Source organism: Cibotium barometz, chromosome 26, assembly GCF_041138505.1.
Source record: "Cibotium barometz isolate CiBa-2024 chromosome 26, ASM4113850v1, whole genome shotgun sequence".
NCBI classification, from domain to species: Eukaryota; Viridiplantae; Streptophyta; class Polypodiopsida; order Cyatheales; family Cibotiaceae; genus Cibotium; species Cibotium barometz.
Genome location: NC_141071.1, coordinates 4,422,205 through 4,431,820, shown reverse-complemented (window position 1 = coordinate 4,431,820; position 9,616 = coordinate 4,422,205). Strand labels below are relative to the sequence as shown.

The window sequence follows — 9,616 nt, the reverse complement described above, 5'->3', positions numbered from 1 at the left end:
AACCTTTAGACCTAATAATCGAGTCAAATTTGGCAATAGTATTGTCATACACACGGCATAGATTGTGCCTCTACTCATTTCATATTCCCCACTGCTTACTGGTTGGGGATTCCTTCATTATTGCCGAAGCGAACTTGCGTGCCATGCTTGGCTTCTCTCGATAACAACCGACTGACTGGTACCGAGCCTATAAAAGAGCTTATGGCATTCGGCAGTCTCTCAACGCTCCTACCAGCTTGTCTTTCCCAACCTTGATGTAATCGGCGCATGTCCGTTTTCCCAGATCTTAAGCTCCTCGCCCCGTTCCAAGCTCAAGCCAATGCTCTTTGTTTACCGCTGTGTCCAGTTGCAGAAGAGAGAGAGCACAGCCCACCTGGCTCTAACACCTTGTGGCATCGTTTATTTCCAGATATATCTATGTACTCATGCACATTAACAATATTTCAATATTTTATTCTATGCATAGCAACAGGGTAAAATTATTAAGATTTTGGCCGCTTGGGCTGTGTTCTATCTCTTCTGCAGCTGGTGTAAGTGATCTTCATTACTGCAGCTTGCTTTCTCAGTTTGCGCTTCAAATCGAGCAAGTTTCCTGATCAAGCGAGCAGGTGGTTTCCTTAACTCAGTCTTCCAAGTTTTCTCTTGCTCTCGGGTTGCAAGCTATGCCTAATTACCTCGTGCAGTCTTCGATTTTTGTTGCTCTCGACTCTCGATCAGTGAGCAGATTGCTGAGATCTCAGCCGTTGTGCTAAAATTATCTCCTTAATCTTAGTGATTGCCTTATCAATTCACCCAAGATCTGTGCCTTTGCAGGGTTTCCTTTATGATGCTACTTAAAAAGAACTCGCTCAACTCCGCCCTAATTCTTATACTCGGGTAACTTTGTGCATCTCCTTTCTGGGCAATTTTTTAAGATCTACCTATGTGCAATTTTTCGTGAGGAGAAATCGTAGAGAGTACAGAAAGTTACCATACCCGTAAAGGAAACGTAATGATTTGTCTTTGAATTTCGACAGGTTTTTATTTTGAAATGCGAAGCGTACCTTGATGCTACCCGCGTTTGATCAGAATTTCTCAACTCAGCTTAGATTGTAAAAAGCCCCCTGCTTTTTCTTTCATCTTCGAAGACATTGAAGGTCTTTTCTCCAGACGGAGTCGAAGACTCTAGGTCCTCCTGAGTCCTGTCTACCTTATATTAGAATGCATTAAACCTGGGCTTTTTTCCTTTATGTGTCGGTGCTTGTACCATGCAATATTATTTGGAGTCTCTAGACCCTTTTTTCACTCAACAGTGAGATTTCTAGTTTCTCGTTTGGACACTGGATATACCACTAGGCCAAATTCATATTTTATTCCTAGGTGACTTCGAAGGATATAACTTGAAAATATTCCAAGACATGTACATCACTTTTCCATTCTTCATCCAAGTTGAGGTCATTTGGTTTATGATGAGTTTTCTTTTTCGAGGAGGTGAAATTATCCTACCACCTACCTAGCCTTCATCATGGTTGAGCTCAATTGGTGTTTATGATAAGTCTTCCTTTCCAAGTTGAGGTCATGCGGTTTATGATGAGTCTTCCTTTTCGAGCAAGTGAAATCATCCTACCACCTACCTAGCCTTCATCATGGTTGAACTCAATTGGTGTTTATGATAATTCTTCCTTTCCAATGAGGTGAAATTATCCTACCACACCTACCTCGCCTTCATCATGGCTAAGATGGCCCTTCCACCTCTAGATAAATGGATGTTGTTTCCGACATGAAGATCTAATGGTTTAGATATGAAGATTCACCATGGTGGACTTATCTTTTTGCATAATCCTTTGCATACTTACAAGCATCGATGTTATGGGTGGAGATGGTGTTGTTTACACAAGCTCGAAGCATAGCTCTAGCACATAACATAAGTAGAAATTGTAAAAGGGCCTAGATGAAGGTGATGAGAAAGTTACATTAAGAATCTTTTTGCATAATCATTTACATACATTGATGTTATGGGTGGAGATGGTGTTGTTTACACAAGGTTGAAGCATAGCTCTAGCACATTACATAAGTAACAATTGAAAAAGGGCTTAGATGAAGGTGATGAAGGTGTTACATTAAGCATAGTATGTACTAGTGGACTAACCCGTGCTTCGCATGTATATAATTCTCCACTTAATGTTTTTCAAATTTCTAGAATTATAGGACCTTACACCTCTTCCCAGAGTAATAGGAGCCAACCCCTCAAACCTCCAAATTGCATCCCAAACCTCCAAATTCTTGCCAAAACGCTTCATATATATATATATATATGTATGTATGTATGTATATGTAAATATAGAAGGTGTTACATTAAGCATAGTATGTACTAGTGGACTAACCCGTGCTTCGCATGTATATAATTCTCCACTTAATGTTTTTCAAATTTCTAGAATTATAGGACCTTACACCTCTTCCCAGAGTAATAGGAGCCAACCCCTCAAACCTCCAAATTGCATCCTGAACCTCCAAATTCTTGCCAAAACTCTTCATATATATATATATATGTGTGTGTGTGTGTGTGTGTGTGTGTGTGTGTGTGTATGTGTATATATATGTATATATATGTGTATATATATGTATATATATATATATATATATATATATATATATATATATATATATATGGAAGATAGAGATAGAGTTAGAGATATAGAGATAGTGTGAATTAGATGAATGGCTTGAGTGGGCCTAACCCGCCTACTCTATATTTATTATATATTTGCTATATAATGAACAAAAATATGTTTTTAGATATTATAATAATAAAAATATTTAATTTTAATATTTATTTATTTACATAATAAACATATAAATGTATTCTATATTATATATATATAGTTCTATAATAAATATATGTATATTTAATATATAACAAATTAATATTCATATATATATATATACTTATTATAAATCTATAAGAAATAAATAATTATTTTTATATGTATATTTATGTATGTGTGTATATATATATACACACACACATAAATATAAACTTATAATTTTATATATATGATATATATTTTTATTTTATATGTATATTTTGTTGAAATTACAGCAATGTGATGAGCTATGGTGGATTAAATACTAGAATCAACATCATTAATAAAGTGATTAGCAAATAATTAAGATGTAATTAGTGAGTAATTAGTAAATAATTAAGACGTAATTAGTGAGTAATTAGCAAATAGCTTAATGTAGGCATGGATAATCAAAAACCAGCAAATTCTCATTAGGCCAATGCCTCAATTTATAGAGTTTACATCCAAGCATCAAATCCCACTGATTTCTCCTTGATTCACTCCACCTCTCCTAGAATATCTCCACCTCTTTTGCTTGATTCTCTCCACCTCTCACTTTTCCCAGAATATCTCCACACTTCCTAAATCTTCTCATGCTACCCTTTATTCTCTCCCAGTACTCACCTTTTCACAGGTTCTCTCACATTTACACATTCTCTTTTACAGCCTCTAGCCAAGGGCTTGTTCCCGCACACACCCTATTCACTCGTATATTTCAACACCTCCCCTCAAGTGAATACTCCTAGCACACCTGGACCCTATACCAAGTTTCTCTCTTACTTGATAGCCCGCGACCAATGCCTCAAGTCCCTAAACTCATAGTCCTTGACACACTCTCTCTCTATGTGTCCAAGGCTACTACAAGTACCCGCGACCTTGACTAAAGTACTCACACATACATCTACCACGTGGTCTACATCATCGGTGGCTCAGAGGTGGTATTACTTTGTTGGGGCAGGTTACATTGGGTTGTGGGGTCTCTCTCTCTCTCTCTCTCTCTCTCTCTCTCTCTCTCTCTCTTAGAAAAGATGATCCGACTCCACTTCCTTTGGAGCCTCCATGAAGTTTGCTCATGTCGTTCCTTCTCCACTGTTGGGTTTGCTGTAGCAGTCTCTTGCCATGTGTCCTGGCTTTCCACAGTTGTGGCAAGTGAAGGTCCTTTCTCTTACTCTGCCTCTTCCTCGTCCTCGTCCTCGAGAGAATCCTCCTCGGGTGAAGAATGCGTTTTCTTCTCCTGCTGTTGAGTCGAGCCATTTCTTCTCTTTGCCTCTGCTCTCTTGCTCTAGTAGAGCTTCTTCTATCTCGTGTAGCTTCAATTCAGGTACATTCTTTAGTGTTGCTACAATGTTTTCATATTCACCTTTGTCCACACTCTTCAGCAGCACTGCTAGTGCCTCATCATCTTCTACCTTTTTGCCAATAGCTGCCAGTTGTTGCTTAATGCTTTTATATCTGTTCAAGTGTGTGATTAAAGGTTCACTTTCCTTCATATCCAATTTGTAGAATTGCATTAACACATTTATCTTTGAATTTTTTGCTTGTGTGTCAAATAATTTATTGAGTTCATCCCATGCATCTTTTGTCCATTGTATCCCTGTGATGTGATGAATGATTTCATCATTTAAACTGAGTGCAATAAGTCCCAATGCTTTTTCATTCCTGCTCTTCCACTCATTTTCCCCTCTCGTCTCTGGGCATTCATCTCTTCCCTCAACTAGCCCCCATAGATTTTTCCTCATGAGCAAATACATGGTTTTTGTCTGCCATGTGTAAAATTGCTCCCCATTAAATTTGGCTATTTCTTGTGCTGTACTCATGATGATGTGAAGGGGGTCTTACCTCTTGATCCAATTTCAAGATTCAAGGGCAGTGTCTATCCTTTTACAACTCAATTTGGTGTTTAAGAGATGATTACAACAAATTTATTAGCATAAAATCACCAGAAATTACATTAAATCAAGGGTAACCAATTTGTACGGAATGGTTGGAGTATCAAACCAACTCCGAATTGCAATATGAAGTTATAAGGATCTGTATCAGATACCTAATGGTTAATTTGAACCCTCAATTGCATTGATTAATCATTGATTAGCAAATTAATCCTCTATTTTGTGTGCAAAAAATAGAGTATGCGGGGAGTGCCTTAGACTTCAAATGAGCTCAAAATTCTTTCAAGGCCATCAATAGCAATGAGTCTAGTAGAGGATTAAGCCAATAAACATAAGATTTGACCAAATATTGAATGCTTAATCTCTGTTTTACCAAAGTCACTTGCAGATTTGATGAAGAGCTTGAATCTCACTGTAGACTTGATCAAATTGAATTCTGACCTCACCAGCTTGTAGAGTGCTTGAAAACCCCTGGACTATGAGGAATTAGAGCAATTTGATTGGATGAAGACAAGATTTGCAAATTTCTCCCAGAAAGAGGCACCTGCTAACTTCACGATTTCTTCGGCGGCGGTTTGCTACGTTGTTTTGACCTGTTGGAGTAGCAATGAGTTGGCTCGCTAGGGTTAAAAGATTTTGAGCTAATGTTAAGTGTGCAAGGAGAGGGAGCTCCTCCACTGGCTGGGGGTGCAGAGACTAGTTGAAAAAAGAGGGAAAATTTATAATTTTCTACTAATCCTAATTAGCAAAATGATTAGTAAGATAATGGGCTCACAAAATGATAGATTCTAGGCATGGCCCTGATACCATGTTGAAATTACAGCAATGTGATGAGCTATGGTGGATCAAATACTAGAATCAACATCATTAACAAAGTGATTAGCAAATAATTAAGACGTAATTAGTGAGTAATGCAAATAGCTTAATGTAGGCATGGATAATCAAAAACCAACAAATTCTCATTAGGCCAATGCCTCAATTCATAGAGGTTACATCCAAGCATCAAATCCCACTGATTTCTCCTTGATTCACTCCACCTCTCCCAGAATATCTCCACCTCTTTTGCTTGATTCTCCCCACCTCTCACTTTTCCCAGAATATCTCCACACTTCCTAAATCTTCTCATGCTACCCTTTATTCTCTCCCAATAGATTCTTCTCACCTTTTCACAGGTTCTCTCACATTTACACATTCTCTTTTACAGCCTCTAGCCAAGGGCTTGTTCCCGCACACATCCTATTCACTTGTATATTTCAACATATTTATGCGTGTGTGTATATAGAATATATACACACACACAAATAATTATGTTTATATGTATATTTATGTGTGTGTGTGTATATATATATATATACACACACACATAAATATAAACTTATAATTTTATATTTATGATATATATTTTTATTTTATAATTAAATATTTATGAAAATATGTATATATATTTGTTATATAACAAATAGATGTTTATTATGTCATATATGTATGCATGTCAAACCCATATGCATGCCTAGCCTTACGATGAACCTGAAGCTTTCTTTCTCTCCTGCGGTACATCAACGTATTTGAAAACCTTGAAAAAATAAAGAATATACTATTTTTCTCCACCGATTAACACATATATATATATACATACATACATATATATATATATATACATACATATATATACATATACACATACATACATACATAAATATATACATACATACATACATACATAAGCACACATGCACATACATTCTTTTTATATTCTTTATATAATAAATATAAATGTATACATACATACATACATACATACGCACACATGCACATACATTCTTTTTATATTCTTGATATAATAAATATAAATTTACATATTTATGATATGTTTATAATATAAATTTATATTTACTATATAAATATATGTATATTTATATAATAAACATATATATTAATTATCTATGTCTCTCTCTCTAGACCATATATATATATATATATATATATACACATCATATTGTTTATAATGTGTGTATATATATATATATATATTTATATTTATATAAAAAAGCTTGAATATCTTGATTTTATCCATAACATGTACATATTATAACACCTCTCTCTCTTTTATTAGATTTATTGTAATTTAAATGCATTATGCTCCTTCTATGATAAATGTGTGTGTGTGTGTGTGCATGCGCATATATATGTATATATACAATATAAATATATATATGTTTCTTATATTAATATTTAGTTATTATAAAAAATAAGCATATTTAATTAACACACACACACACACACACACACACACGTGTGCATGCGCATATGTATGTATATATACAATATAAATATATATATATGTTTCTTATATTAATATTTAATTATTATAAAAAATAAGCATATTTAATTAAAACACACACACACACACACACACACACACACCCACGCACGTGCACACACATATATGTATTCAAAAAATATACATAAAAAAGTGTGTGTGTGTGTATATATATATATATATATATATATGTATGTATGTATGTATGTATATGTATGTATATATGTATATGTGTGTGTGTTTAAATATTCTCTCTCTCTCTCTCTCTCTCTCTCTCTCTCTCTCTCTCTCTCTCTCTCTCTCCACTATAGATATATACATAATATACTCTTTATATTATATTATATATATGTGTGTGTGTGTGTGTGTGTGTGTATGTATGTATGTATGTATATATATTTATGCTTTTATGTATTTATATATTTACATGTATTTGCACACACACACACACATACATCTATATCATATTAAATTATATAAAGAGTATAATGTATATACGTCTATCTAAGAGAGAGAGAGAGAGAGAGAGAGAGAATATTAAATTATTATAAAAATAAGCATATTTAATATAATAACACCCACACACCCACACATGTGCACACGCACATATATATATTATAGATATATATGTATTTAAATAATAAACATACAAAATATGTGTGTGTGTGTGTGTGTGTGTGTGTGTGTGTGTGTAGTGTGTGTGTGTGAGACGAGTGAATCTGTGGAGCTTTGCAACGCTGCCTTCTGGTGGCTGTCGTCCTCCGCTGCCTATTGCTTTGCAACGCGGGATCCTGTCATTCCTCACTGAGCCTACAGTGCTGGTTGCCCTCCTCTCACTTGCTCTCTACAACATTGTATGTTACTGCCTCCTCCCGCCAATTGTTGTCTCTGCTGCGTTGTGTGTCCTACTTCCTCCCGCCAGTTGTTGTCTTTGTGGTTCTTGCATGCCTACCGTTTGTCACATGCTCCCTCTCTTGCTCCTTGTTTTTGTCATCTTCTTGGGTGCGTGCGTGCGTGCGTGTGTGTGTGTGTGTGTGAGAGAGAGAGAGAGAGAGTCGTATTTCAATCATGGCTTCAGGTTTGGATTTTTGTACATATGCTCAAAAAGAAAGACCTGCAGATGCTAAGCGCCACCTATCAGAGCAGCCTGCATCACAAGATGATGAACTTACTATGGAAGCTCAGTACGTCTTTGACACCCTTAAGGATGACTTTCAGCAGTCAACGATAGGAATGGGGCAAACCGGTTCGAGAGGTCACGTACAAATTGAAATTGCCGTCCCTCGTGAATCCTCTCAGGAAGTTGTCTCAAACTGCAGTTATAATCTTCTTTCCAGGAAGAATCCCAGCGGCCAGTGATGTCGTGCAGTGGATTAAGTCCATCCTTGGAGGATGCTTTGTAGAGGGAGTGTATTTTGCTTCCAAAGGCTTTTATGAGGTGCATTTATCAGATGCTTCATGCAAGAAGAGGCTTTTATGAGGTGCATTTATCAGTGTATTTTGCTTCCAGAGGCTTTTATGAGGTGCATTTATCAGATGCTTCGTGCAAGCAGAGGCTTCTTGAATTCTCTTCCCTGTTTCACAGGAAGCAGATGGTACATGCTATGCCCTGGTCCCCAAACAAGGATTATTAAAGTCTTATACGACATCATTGTCCTGTATGGGTTGAGGTTGTTAACTTCCCGGACTCTATGCGTGAAGAGTTGCCTGGCCTGGCTGCTTCTTTGGGACAGGTCATTTGTCCTCCATGCCCCATGGGAAACCGTAACAGGTTCTACATCTTTGGGACACTGATACACCTACCCCTCCTCTATTGCAGTGGAAGTTGAGGGAGTGCAATTGGGAAAAAAGTATTTTGAATTGAAGTGGGGTGTGTTTGCAAGAGCTTGTTTTGCCTACCACAAGTTTGGGCATCTAGCCTCTGAATGCCCAATGGTTCTACATCAGCCCCCTCCCAATGCCTTGCCGCCACCCAGACACAGGAAAAGAATGAGAATTTGCAAGCTAAGATAGCAAATAGAAATGGAGCAAAGAATGCCAAACCAATCAATCAGGTGCAGTCACTTGCTGGAAAAGGAAAAGATAAAGGAAAAGAGAAGATGAAGGAATCTGCGGGGATTGATCAGGATGGTTTTCAACAACCTAAGAAGGTGGTTGTATTGAAGCAACACCCCCTTCAATCTCGTCAATGGGATGCTTCTTCTCCCTTACCAGGACAGGCTTCTACTTCAGCTCCTGTCCTTCAAAATTGGGTGGGGGTTTTGAAGAAGGGCATCCCCATATGTGATTCAGAAGAAGGGGATAATGCTATGTCTTTCCTGGGTCATGATGGAATGCAGCCCATGTAGGCAGAGGCTTTGCCTCTCTGATGTCTTGTTTTTTATATCTGATACTTTGCTGTATATACCTCTTTCATGCCTCAAACACTTAAGTGCTTTACCTACAATGTACAGAGCCTCTACAATGTCTCAAAGTGGAGGCTTTTATGGAATTATGTACATAAAATGCAGCCAGATATTGTTTGTTTGCCTCAGGTGTATGCATACTGGTTAGACATGAGCTGGAGCCTCAGTTAGCCTCCAATG

General features: G+C 36.9%; 1 long non-coding RNA gene across 3 annotated transcripts; it reads left to right on the top strand.

Annotated features, from left to right (window-relative positions):
- Window positions 1–237: 237 nt before the first annotated feature.
- LOC147623589 (uncharacterized) lies at window positions 238–1,659 on the top strand. Of its 3 annotated transcripts, none has more exons than XR_015269272.1 (4): window positions 238–419; window positions 554–608; window positions 814–876; window positions 1,017–1,659. It is a non-coding gene; the product is annotated as an uncharacterized LOC147623589 (long non-coding RNA). The 3 variants fall into 3 exon arrangements; XR_015269274.1 differs by having other exon boundaries at window positions 526–608; XR_015269273.1 differs by having other exon boundaries at window positions 526–876.
- Window positions 1,660–9,616: the final 7,957 nt, after the last annotated feature.